The sequence below is a fragment of the Thermobia domestica genome, chromosome 1 (genome assembly GCF_964235325.1).
Source record: "Thermobia domestica chromosome 1, izTheDome1.hap1.1, whole genome shotgun sequence".
In the NCBI taxonomy this organism is placed as follows: Eukaryota; Metazoa; Arthropoda; class Insecta; order Zygentoma; family Lepismatidae; genus Thermobia; species Thermobia domestica.
In genome coordinates this window covers 294,614,003-294,628,259 of record NC_137454.1, presented here as the reverse complement: position 1 = coordinate 294,628,259, position 14,257 = coordinate 294,614,003, and the positions used below count along the sequence as shown (strand labels likewise).

The window sequence follows — 14,257 nt, the reverse complement described above, 5'->3', positions numbered from 1 at the left end:
AAAATACAATACTGATTTTATTTATTTTTAGATGTCATATAATAATAATCAGCAAATGACTCAGTCTATGCGTCATTCTAGTTCCCAATAATAACCAATCACGCCAATAGATGGTGCTACTTGCGCTATCGGTTAGCTATCGTTTGACTTTAAAATGAAGTCATTGAATATTGCATAAATACTGTATAGAATTTGAGGCGGTTGGTGGACAAACTCAAAAAATATAAATTTGTTAAATTTAAATAATTAGATCCCTTAATTAAACACGATTTTAACATATATTGTACAGCGGGCCGAAGATTCGAGGAAAACTATTATATATAATAGTGTGTGTGTATTTCGATGTTTACAAAAAACTGTAGCAAATGGTGTAAGCCATTTACGGAAAGCCCATTCAAGAAAGTAATACATTCAAAATAACGTTCGTCTATCTCTAATGACAACGAGTGGGTACAACCAACTGAGAAAGTGAATCGGACACGAGACCAGTAAGTGCAGTTTATTTTAAAACAGGCGTGACGATGTCAAGTTTCTGGTATTGGAATTGGAAGGCAAAAGCTGCACGTAAATAAATATTTAAATATCTTCAACATATTTTCGACGATAAGCTTCACAGAGCCTGTATTACATACTTATTCAATTGGATAATAAGAGCTGTAATTTTACATATATGTAGAACATATATATACTTAATTTCTGTATATTTTAATCATACCTGTTGTGCTGTATGGTTGCTAAACATAGTTGCTTACTCTGAGTAAAGAATTCAGATTAAACGTATTTAAGAACAAGAACCTGAGATGAATGTTCAGACCCACGAGGAACGAGAATGGGGAATGGAGGAAGCGGGGAACTGAGTAATTTTAACCTTTTACCAAACATTGTCAGGGTCATTAAGTATAGCAGGCACAAGTGCGCAGGTCATGTAGCCAGAATGGAACAAAGTAGGAATGCTTTCAAAGTTTTAACTGAAAATCTAAACGGAAAAAGACCATTACGAAGACCTAGGCGCAAATGGGGGATAATATTAAGATGGATCTCGCAGAAATAGGAATATAAAATAGAAATTGGATCCAGTTGGCTAAGAACAGAAATCAGTGGAAAGCTTTTGTGAACGTGGCTGCTGTGATCTACCATGAAGTTAATTAGAGAGTAATTTGAAATAAGAGGTTAGAAAGTTTGCTCTAGAAAAGTAAAACAACGGGGTTGAAAACTGATATCCTGACCACAAATCAATAGAGTAATTAGCCATCCTATTGTTCTGAGTTCTTCGTAAGATATAGCATCATGACCTTGTATTATTAATTTTCTTCTGGACTGAAACAAGGTGTGAAAACTACTGGGAAATTTGCCCGCTCTTCGCTCATCTTGGATATTAATTGTAATGATATATGCTAATTTATTGTGTGTAACTAATTATTACATGATTTGCCTAGAGATACTTTAGTGTATCTATTGTATCTAATGTATCCAGTGTCTATCTGGAGTTTATTGAGATTAACTGACTCACTACTTTGCATCCAACGAGCATTATGTTTATTACTTAAACATATATTGTACTAGGTGTGTTAAATAATCGTTTCGGAAATATGGTTTCCTGTATGTGGAAGCAATCGATTAAACTTTATCTCCGTCGTGAATATACGGTGTAATGATTATATATCTAATATAACATCTGAAGCGAGCATAGCGATTTTGTACTATTTGACTCGATCTTTAATTATGTATATGTTTGTCTGTCAACTATCTGTTTTCGACAACTTCTGTAAAATTTATCCGATTTCAATGAAACTGGTGAGTGCCGTTCTTCATTTTTCCAAAATCAAACTAAGTTTGAGATCGGAATTCATCAGAAAGGATCCACTTCATATTGCAAGTTTGCTCATATACATACAAAACAATTTTCCAGAATAAACTACACGAGAAATTATTCGATTGTGATCAAAGATGGTATATATTTTCTTTAGAGCATTCCTACCATTTGTATTGCAATAGTTGAAGACAGTTAAGGATAGGCAGGTAAAAGGGGTAAGTTGTCCGAAACTTCTAAGTTTAATTAGCGTATTTAAATTATATGATAGGAACATAACTTCGCTCGATAACTTCCCCAAAATGATATGTATTTGGATGGAATACGACTTTTTTTTTCTTTGGGGCTTCCTGATAATCCCCACTACATTGAATTAACATAAGTCAAGAATAAAAGGTAAAAGTCAGTTCCTTCTTCCAATATTTTAAAAAGGAGTTCTGTGATAAGTGTCACAAAAATATTGGGTTTGAGATACTGTATATATATTCTTGGAATGCTTTTACAATCTATACCCAGTAAAGAATGAGGGGTTAATTTACCATCTCTCAATAAAATATACAATCCATGACATTTCTTGTGTTTGAGTGAAGTATATCCCATATTATTTTTGAGGCTTCCCAATTATCTCCACTGGTTGGATTTAAAGCCGGCCGAAAATGAGGATCTAAATTTAATTCTTTCCTCCCCTGCGATTTAGAAAACATGTTTCACGGTGGTTTTCTTATAAAATATTTCATTTTGATACAATATGGTGTATGTTCTTCGAGACTTTCGCATAATGGCAATTGTTTAATGAATAATAAGATAGTAAATTTACCCATCTCCGAATTAGAAAATTATGTACCCCCAAAATTGTGTAAACTTCTTGCGATCTTTATGAATCATAGTAATATTAATGAATCATAGTAATAATCATAGTATAATCATAGTAATGATAATCGATACATAAAGACATTGTTGTACGTAATAATATGAAATATAGCTGTTATGTGATTTCTATTCACTAGACGTGAGTTCTCTACTTCTCTGTTATAGTCGTTTTTCATAAAAAGAGACAGAGAGGTAAGGAGGAGAAATAATCCACACCGTACATAGTTGAAAATTTGAATCTTATCTGGAATCATCACGATAGAGATAGCACTTCTGATGTAGAAACTTTTACTTAATTCCTTGTCGGACTGCATTTGCTACAGGTTCCGCGCGATAATATGGGTTCTCTGTCTTTGATCTGAAAAGTGATTTTATGCTGCAGACCAAATAAACGAGTAAATGATTGAAATCCATAATCTATCTTCTATATAAATACTTATATTAAACTGTGTTTAGTTAAGAGGGACACGGGGCTAAGTGGTAGAGCGTTCATCTCTGGTTGCATGGGGTCCTTGGTTCGATTCTAGCTCGCGCCAAGTGAGTTTTGTGGTGGATAAACACCATATGCGTGGGTTTTCTTGGTGTTTTCCCGTTTCCTCCCACTTTCTTAATTCAATCACTTCCTTCATTTCTCATCATCGCCGTATCCTTTAGCCTAGCTGGCATAAACGTGGGGCGTAAACCATAAAGATTTCATTTTATTTCAACAGACATGTCAGCTGGTCCGAGAATCGATAGGGCTAATACCGATGTCACTGCTCGTCGTTAGATATTTCACGAATTTCTTTACTTTCAAATATTTTGCATAAACATTATTCTTCCAATGCAAAGAAATAGTATTTCAGCTAGTAAAATATTAACAAAATTTCTAATGGTTTTATTTTATTTTATTTATTTTTGAGAATATTTCCTGGACAAACAACACGTCCACCAAGATACCAAAGGTGGACGCCCTCTGGTACATGCACTTCCTCGTTCGATCTGCGGCCAAGTAAGTGTGTGGTGAACAACAACGTGTCCGTGGGTTTTCTCGCGTTACTCCCGTTTCTTCCCATTTTTATCCCACCAATTATTCCGTCATCATTCATTTGATTTCATCATCGTCTCCCTTAGCCAAAAGGGCATAATCGTGGGACGTTAAACTGAAAGATACCGACGTAATAGTAATCAATCAGTATACCCTCATGAGAACCTCCCTCACCTTAGCTCTCCCTCAGTTTACTAAATAAAGGTAAGGACGAGTGTGAGGGCAAGTAAGGATTAGGAAAATGTCCATTTCTGAATGATATTACCCTTTTGATTATTTCATAGAAAACACTTACAGTTTAGGATTGGTAATAAGACATTGAATTTGATATATGGACAAAATCATTAGAGCTACAGTATATTCGCGAAAATCACCATTTTCGATTTTCACCCTGTAGTAAACTACTCTTATTTTTGGATATAGGGGAAATTCAGAAGATCCTCTGGAAAATCGCACCAATATTTTAAGTTTTAAATTTTGTTTCCTCTGTAGATGCGGAAGACAAAAAGACAAGTGAACTGACGAAAAGATGAATTTGTATTTACAAAAATCTTTTTTGTCTAATAGAGACGGTGAAATGTGTAGTTCTGTTGAAATTTCAAATTTTATTTTATTTTATCATTACAGGACACTCTTACTCCTATCATTGATTGGAAGTACAAATTGATTGGAATATATTTCGGTTCGACATTATAGATCTCTTTTTATTAACTTCAACCTACGGGAACGGTCCAAGACCATCAATCCGGTATTTTTTTAAGTGCATCCCCATCTTTAGTAGATATAAATCCGTCGTCCTAATTCTTAACAATTTGAAGATATTTACTGCGTAATTCATTACTTGGAGAGTACTTAAGCCCTATATTTGAAAAACTATCGGAAAAGATTTAAGGCAAAGGGAAATAAATGTTTATTCACATGCTCAACAGCAATTATTGACAACATCGACCTAATACTTCCTTTTCAAAGCATACATTCTGTCACGATACCAACACATCATCGATTTCGTCGTTGGCATTGATGTATATCTATGCTAAAGTCAATATTATGAATATAAAGTATCACATTAATATGATAATTTGTGACATTGTATCATTATAAAACATTTTTCAAGATCCACATTATGAATTTGAACATTGTATTTTCTTTGTTTCAGACTGTATAGTGTTACCTTCTGTGAATTATGAATCCATATATTCTCACTTCAAAATTCTAACTTTTCATTATTATATTGCTTTACTTCAAGTATTTTTGAGTCCTTACAGTTGTATTTGAGGCATGGTTTAAGCTGGTAGTATATTTGGAGAAAATAACTTATAAATGAAAATTGCACAGAATTTTCAATTATCTTTAATATCTGCAATATATTTTGACATACATTTTTCTAAAATTTTAATTGAAATGTTTATAATAAAAATAACTTACTCGATATCTACTGAATGGCTTGAGTAGGATTTCCCGCTAGAAGCGGAGTTTCAAATAGCCCCATTGTTCAAAAGGAACTCTAAACACCAGAGCAATCTATTATTATTATTATTATTATTATTATTATTATTATTATTATTATTATTATTATTATTATTATTATTATTATTATTATTATTATTATTATTATTATTATAGTTCATATTCTTTTATTTTATTAAAAGTGATGGATGGATTTTTTAAAAAAATAATAATGAGTATTTTAACAAGAAATAATCTTCTTTCGGGGCATTTCAAAGAGCCAAATTTGGCTGTAAAAGCTAAAGCAAACTAAAATGCATAATTGATACATTTAACTGTGTAAATTTTTGTTTTGAAATAAGTAAAATGCTAGATATAGGCAGATAAAAGCCAAGGAAACAGAGGGAAATGTCTGTAAAAAATGTAAATGAATTCAAAAGGAAGTGATCAGTTCTGCTGCTTTAAAGTACGGTACAGTATAGAGCTATACCAAAAAATACTGCAACGAATGTCTTTATTTGACACAATTGTAGATGTCACGGATATAGTGTTATTAGTACAGTAAAACCTGCCTTCAATGGACCCTTTATTAAACGGAAAACTGTCTTAAAGGGAAATATTTCATGGTCCCATGGATTTTGGAGTAAAAGACATGTAAAAGTCCCTTCATTAAGCGGAAACTGTGTTATGCGGACAACGGAAAGCAAAAGAAACCTTTAACGGAAAATTCTGAGTTTCAGACTACATCGTTTAGAAAATTTTTAAACATCCTGTGAGAGGGTAAATATATAGGCCCTACTGTATGCGATAAATACTTCGTTCTTTTGTTAAATCTTTATGGGCAGTGTTGACCTTCGTCAATCACTACTCATATTCAGCTCCCACAATTTTTCGCTAGTCCTACGTAGCATGTCAGCTGTCAGTCTTCTTTGTAGGCGTACTTCTGTTCCGCTTGTGTAGCAACTTGCGACAGTCAACAAAAATGAGAAGAAAACTGACAAAACAAAGTTCTGGAAGAAAGGAATTGAGGTAAAGCAGAAGTTATATATCTCCATCACGTGCCGTGAAAACGAGGAGGAAAGAGTTCAGAGGACTTTCAAAATTCCAGAGAGCTTTTCTGTGTCCTGAAGTATACCGCAGCCAAGTAGTAGCAATGTATGCAAAAAATCCTGCTTGACTATTGGGAAAAATAAAGGAAAGTGTGCACAGCATATTTTGTGTTTATTTTAAGTTTTTTTGGGTATTAATCCGTAGAAGGAAAAAGTACTGTAATTGAACAAGTTGCGTACATCAATATATTTTCTCATTATGTCCGTTATAAGCATATATGTTTTTTTAAAACGGAAAGGTCTATCTCCATTAAGCGGAAACCTGTCTTTAACGGAAATTTTTGCGAGTCCCGCTCGATTGCGCTGAAGACAGGTTTCACTGTAATATGAAACATTTCAGTATATAGTTTCCAGTTGTTATGCAATTTAACATATTAGGGAGTCAAAATATGTTTCGAACATAGTTATCTCATTAGGTAAATGAAACTAGAAAAGAATCGTTGGCTGAGGTAAATTAATCCTGTTCATTTCACTATGTTTAAAAATTAAACTAGGGTTTTTACATAATAATTTTGTTCTTGCATCAAGAGTTGCAACATTAGTATGGTATGTGTAGTGTTTCCAATCTACTAGTTCAAGCTTAGAAGTGTGTATTTGAGGGTCGGGATGACTTGCAAAGTTTATATATATATATAATAAAGTTTATATACTTCCAAATCCACACTATATATCGAGAGATAGAGAGAGTAAAGCAGTCTCCAAATCTCTTTGTCATAACTTGCGTTCTCATAAGTTCTCAATTAATCCTGTAAGTTTCGTGGCCTGCAATGCTTAAAATATTGCATATATCGTATATTGAATTCATTGAGTTAAGTTGATTTTAGTTTAGCGTCTCTTTCAGCAGCGAGGCTATATGAGACGTGGACCTACTGATTAACGTGGAATCCGAACCACATGAGCTCCCGCCGGGAATCGAACCCGGGTCTCCCATGCCAAAGGCGCGTACGCTAACCGCTTAGCCACGGAGGAGCTCGAATATATTGAATTCAATATGAGCGTATGTTGTTAATATTGGGTTAGTGCGTATGAAATAAGGTGAAGTGACCAACATGTTGACGCATATAACAATAATAAAAACAGTATTACCATGAAAATATCCCTCCTTTGTCATCCAGATACTGACAACAGTCGCGGCTCTGATATCAAAGTCATATATATTGAGTGACTTGCATCTTTCTGCCCTTTGCTAGTTGGCAGAAAGTGGTCAAAAGTGGCGAAGAAAGTAATTATCAATTGGAGACAAGTCTAGTGAATGTGGTGATATAAAAATAGTCCCATGTTCCACTCAATGAGAATCAACTAAATTCTTTATTACACATGGAGAAATGTGTCATTATCCACGACAACGATACTTCATAGGTCTGTTCACCAATACATGTTGCATCTGGTGATGTTGCTGGTCCATTCATGCGTTCTGCACAAAAATAAAAATTCATGTTGGGCCTTATCTCAATATAAAAATTTATTCTAGCTTCAGATAATCATGTTAGTATTGCTTTGGCAAAATATTAAAATAAAGATATAAACTTTGAACACTACAGTTACTATACTATGATTCATAACTTTTGTTAGGTATAGGCTATAGTCTCAAACTGAAACACTGCCACTAATATTTTAATGAATTTACTTCAGTATAGTCCGAAATCTTCGTTATAACATATATTGGTATGTTGTAATTTTCAGCGTTCTAAAACCTTAAACAAAATTCAAAGTTCTTCATGCACCAACACACATAATAATAAACATTAAACAAATATAATCAAAGTAACTACGAGGCTTTTTCGAACCTTTCCTAAAGTGATCACCTAATATGTTGGTTATCACGACTACCAAATTACAAATTTAACTTGAGGAACTTATTGGCTGAATAATTCGGGTTTCATTGTTATTAGCCATTGTACTCTGAAATACTACTCGCATTATTCGTTAACCTAACAGCTAGCAGAAGCTTCATATTGGGATGCACTGATTGATTTGGATATACCGTTGGACATTCATCAATATCAAACAACTACGATGATCGATAAGTCTGTAGCATAATCAATTTCACTGTCCGCTGCCCAAATGAGTTGAGCGACAGTTACAAAATTTTAATCGCGGATACCTTGGTCCAGGCCCCAGACGAAAGCGAAGCGTTTTTTTTTTGTTTTTTTTTTTCAAAATTCGAATCCGGGGGATCTCAGGGGGTGTTTACCAGAACATGTAAAAGTAGTAGAAAATGGCCAATATTCCTGTCAACTGCATAGTTTTCGCGGTCGCTGAGATCAATGGTGACATTTTCATTAGCGATGACTTGCAAATACAGCTACCATAGTATGCGAGATAAGGGTTGGCGGGATGGGGGATACCGAGACATATAAAAGATAGCCCAAAATGACCGCTATTAGTGTCAAATCCATAGTTTTTGCGGTCGCTGAAATGAATGGTGACACTCCCACAGGCGTTAACTTCCAAATACAGCCCCCATGAAAAGAATGGATAAATCAAGGTAGTTACTAATATTTTAAATTTATTTCCAGCACACATGGAATGAAAATTTTGATTAGGGAAAAATATACTTTCTACTAATGGTAAGAACGTATTGGTACAAAAGTAAATTAAAGCAGGAATAATAACATATAATTTGACATAAAAACAAAATGCTTGAAGCTAAATATTTACACTTTATCTTATCTTATCTTAATTAACTCCTCGAGATTATTGCTTTAATAAATACAACTGTTGAATTTTAGCAAATGCATTTGCATTCTTTGGGTCATTTTTGTTAATTAACATCCACTACATAAAAAATAAATAATGTTATAGGTATTATTTTTATAGTTGTTCCACCCAAACCTTCGGCCAGCTGTACACTGTAGGTTAATATAGTACCTAAGTACAAGCTCAAAATGTTCATATTTAACATTTTATAAACTTTGTTCACCAACCTTTCCGAACTCATTACCATACATATTATACAATTACTAGCGTGAAGTGTCCGCTTCACAAGGATAAAGTAAGAATTTTAAATCAATAGAAAAATTTAAATCGATGGAAACAAAGAAAATATAATGAAAAATCAGAAAATAATAAATAATATATAAAAATAAAAATTGAATATTAGTATTGTGGGCAGAGTTTGGATTTAAACACATCAGAAGTGTCACTGTTCGTCTCAGCGATCCCAAAAACTATGGATTCAACAATAATATCGTCATTTCCATTATTTTTATATATATCCTCCTCCACCAAGTTGCACCATCAAAATGAAATTATAAAAAGCATCCCAGGCCCGTACATCATTTATGCTGAAAATTTGATCGAGATCAGTCGGGTGGTTCAAGAGTTTTTAAGTCACCAACATGGTCACTTTCATTCTTATTTATATAAATAGATTTTTATTTATCTAAAAATAATTTCTATTTGTATAGATAGATTCAAGAATTTTGTTATAAGGCAAGTGATCGATAATGCAGGTAGCGACATCTATTGGCGTCAGGCAAGCAATCAACAGCAGAGGTAGCGTTATAATTTATTAATAAGATTACCATGATACACAGACTGATATGTTTACAGTTTATTATTAGAATTGTTCCTGTTATTATCCTTATATTTTAATAAATTATCAAATTTATCGCTGTAAATTCCTGCTTCTACTTTTGACCAGAATAAATATTATAGACTACGTGATAAATTGAGGCTAAATCACAATAAAACTACTCCGATTTCTTGTTCTGCTATTGTAATAAAATAAAATAAAGTCTACATTTAGAATACTTTTTTTATTCTCATGTGCTTACATTGATTACTAACAGATTGCAATAATAGTACAAATTATTGACAGGAAATCGGAAGAAATCAAATATCATAGTTAATCTTAGTCCCGATATGCAGGTAGTAACAACTTTCAGGATAAGTAGAAAACAGTTGTCGGTTCAATGAAAGCATCAAACATTAAATATTTACGAAATAAATTGTAATACTTCTTTCATATATCTTCAATATTATTGGGTAGTATCAATTATGAATATCCCTGTATTACGATCTCGTAATTAACTATATACCGTATTATTAAACCTTATATGACTAAGGGAATAAGAGATTTGCCCAGGGGTTTGAAATTTATGATACAAAATCTAATATTTACGTAGATCAGTGATTCTCAATCGATATGCCGTGGAACTTTCGGCACAATGTGCAATGAAAGTAAGAAATAAATAAAGTATGGGAAATATAGTAGAGAAGATCTCTCGAAATATTTCCATGTATAGGATATGGATGGGAACCGTTAGAGTCACCGTTAGCCGTTAAGGTGTTAACGGATTGATTCAATTAACGAACTCGGCCGAGATAATCACTCTCGCTATCCATTGCAAAAAAAAGAAAGAAAAGAAAAGAAAAAGAAAGAAAAAAGAAAATAGGGTTCAAGAATGTGCTTACATACACAGGATATGGGTTATAGATATCCACTGTTAAAGCCACCGTTACCCGTTAATATGTTAAAGAATCGCCTTCACTAATGAACTTGGCCATTACTCTGGCTATCTATAGCTAAAAAAAGGAGAATTCCAAAATTTACTCCCATGAATATGATATGGGCTATAAATAGTCAATGTTAAAGTCCCCGTTATCCGTTAATATGTTAACGGATTAACTCAATTAACGAATTCAGTCGAGATAACTACTCTAGCTATCTATTGCAGAAAACAGAATTAAGAAATTCAATTCCGTTCAAAAGTTATAGTTTGGAGTAAAGGACGGAAGGACGTACGTATATACTAACACAGCCCGATCTTATAAATGTCACTGTGTGATCCTAATAAAAATAACAACACCAACTAACTAACTCTACGGTGTATGGAGCCCGGAGGTTCAATGCCGCGTTCATAAAAGCTCTCCGTTGACTTTTGTCCGTAGCCAATTGGATCCAGTTTCTACTTTGTATTCCTATTTCTGCGAGATCCATTTTAATATTATCCTCTCTGTGCTCCTAGGTCTCTCTAATGGACGTTTTCCGATTGGATTTCCACTAAAAACTTTGAAAACCCTTCCTACTTTCTTCCACTCTGGTTACATGATCTGCCCATCTGATTCTCCTAGACTAGGTAATCCTAACAATCTTTGGAAAATGGTGTAAATTATGTGCTCCCACGTTATGAAGTTTCCGCCATTCCCCATTCCCGTTCCTCTTGGGTCCCAATATTCGTCTCAGGATCTTACTCTCAAATACTTTCAGTCTACTTTCTTAACTCAGAGTAAGCGACCATGTTTCGTAACCATACCGGACAACAGGCATGATTATTGTTTTATATATTTTAAGTTTAAATTCCTCGACAGAATTCGCAACAACAAAAGATTTTGAACTGAATAATAACACGAATTCTCTGCTTTCAGTCGACATTTAATTTCTTTATGGATATGATTTTGGTTTGTTAAATTGATCTTAGACATTTGAAAGTATCCACTTTCTCAAAAGTATAAAAATAATATAATTCATATAAATTTGGAAAAGATAAGGAACGAAACAACATATGTTCCAGTTCTAAAATTAGTTATTTTCCAGATATATTCAAGAATGGACACTAGTAATTAATGAGAATCTACCGCCGTATTGCCATAACGTGCAATAATGTACAGTGGGTTCACTCAAGAAAGGAGACTATGAGGTGTCTTGAAAAATGTCGAGAACCACTCACGCATATTGATTTATTTTGATTTCTACAATATTATTGACATCTATCCAAAGAAATGTTTCTATCCAAAGATTAGACAATACCAATGAATAGATATGATTAAGCTGAACAGAATGATATAATTCGGTGTAAATGCTCATGCGTAGCTTTCGAGAAAGTAGTGAGAAATGAGTAGTTTTGTAAATCTAAAAATTAATTCTGTGCGGTAACCAAGTCGGCTGTTAACGTAAAACTGATACTGAAGTACACTCTGATCAAACTTTTCATTAAAACTCGGTGCAGTTAATGAGATATGGTTCAAAATTATAATTAAGTATCACACTTTAATTTTTGTTTAACTATACTATTATTGAAACGTGAGACATGTCAAGCAATGGAAATAAAATGAAATGATTGAATATATATTCTGTGATGGGTAGTTTTCGAGAAAATTTAGAAAAACGAATTTCTGTGCTTTTAAAAGATATATCGTTTCGTTGCCAATTATAATTGACATACTAAATTCTGCTGGAATATACAAGGTGGCCCCACCCCTGCATTGATCAAGTATAACATTCTAGCTTATAGATTTATTTGCCTCGGCTGTTCCGGGCTTAAGGTATAAGTAAAAAGGACAAATAATAAAGAAGCAAGGTCTACCTGTTTGATCAAAATAATAAATGATAATAAATACAGTGAGCAGATCAGTAAGGAACTGTATACCTACTTTTGGGCCACTTATTTATGTACTGCATGTGTGTAAAATACTGGGAGGGGAGAAAATATTAGAAAAAAGTAGGAGGGGAGACAATAGAACAGGTGACTAGTTTTCGATACCTGGGTAGTATTATTAGTGATGATATGAAGTGTGAACGTGAAATAAAAGCAAGGATAGGAATGGCGAAAGAAGTCTTTAGATGGAAGAAAATACCATTTTGTGGGAACTTGAAAAAATGAAATGAGAAAACAAGACTCATACAATACTACGTGTGGAGTGATGTACTATATGAGTCAGAAACATGGACGTTGCACAAAAATGATGAAAACTGACTGGAAGCTTTCGAAATGTGGGTGTGGAGGAGAATGGAGAGAATGGAGAGAATATATATACCATTCTAGAATTTACTTAATCATATTGAGAAGGGTCTTTAGAGGGCTAATTAAAATTTCACATAATCTACTTAAACACGTTTATATCTTCAATTAATAATATATCATGTATAATATATTAACTTCATATGTTCATATTCTATAAACAATGTCTTATAAACGAGTGCATATAAATATACTGTATATATAAATGGATTTCAAATGATATCTTCCAAATTTCAACTTGAAAATTAAATAATGTGAATACTATAATTTCTGTTTATTTCTAATATTTTTTTCCCTGGAACTGGTTCAAACATGCATATGCTAATATATTTTATTTCTATAATATGGTGGATAGTTTGGTTAAAATATGTAGTACGATATAAAGTAAGTTTGCAAGAAAACACGAAAGGTCACAGTTAATATCATGGTATAAGTAATTTTATATAAGTGTCTACTACGTACGACATAACCGTACATAGAGTTGGAAGGTTTATACGTTTCTACGCTTTAAAGAAAGTGTAAATCTAACAACTCCATGCACAGTTATTTCATAATGGATACTTATATAAAATCACTTGCATCACGGTATTACCAACCTTTACCCTCTAAATATGGTAATAATGTAATTATTGTAATTAAGATACAGTATATTTTGTCACTATGTACAGTATTTTGCAAGTAAACAAACAAGATCACAGCTAAATATACTTTTTTGAAACTTATTCAAATCCGGATTCGATGTATTGAACTTCGGAGGTTTGATTTATAGTTTGGAAGGATACACCGACTGATCACTGACTTATGGCCGCTCCTCCGAGTTTGTATTGCGCACGAGACAAGATTTGAAGAAATCTTGTCCTAAAAAGAAGTTGTTAGAGTGCTGTCTCGTGTAGAAAAGTGTACCTGTTTCTATAGGAAGAGCTATGTCTCCTCTCGTATCCCGTCACCAAATTTTGTCTCGTCTAGTCTAAGGTAATGCTAGTCTGAATGGTGGACCAGTCTTGTTCCTACTCGAGTTTGTAGACACAGTAAATAATTTCGGGAACATTCCATTAGTAAAAAATTTCGGGTTTAAGTAGTCTGTGAGTAGAGAGAGTTCGCGCGTGATAATTAAACGCCAAGAGTTATCAGTGTTTAACAAAGGTCAGATCATGAGGTTCTGGGTGGTACTTCTATCATGCAAATTCTACGTTGGTAGGGTGATCGATAAGTCGTAGTAAAAGAGTATCAAGGCTGATGGCATCAAGGT

At 33.4% G+C, this 14,257-nt stretch overlaps 1 protein-coding gene across 1 annotated transcript in view; it reads right to left on the bottom strand.

Annotated features, from left to right (window-relative positions):
* LOC145661488 (organic cation transporter protein) overlaps positions 1-14,257 on the bottom strand; it is a 168,632-nt gene that overhangs the window by 141,981 nt on the left and 12,394 nt on the right. The gene's annotated exons all lie outside the window — the stretch shown is intronic.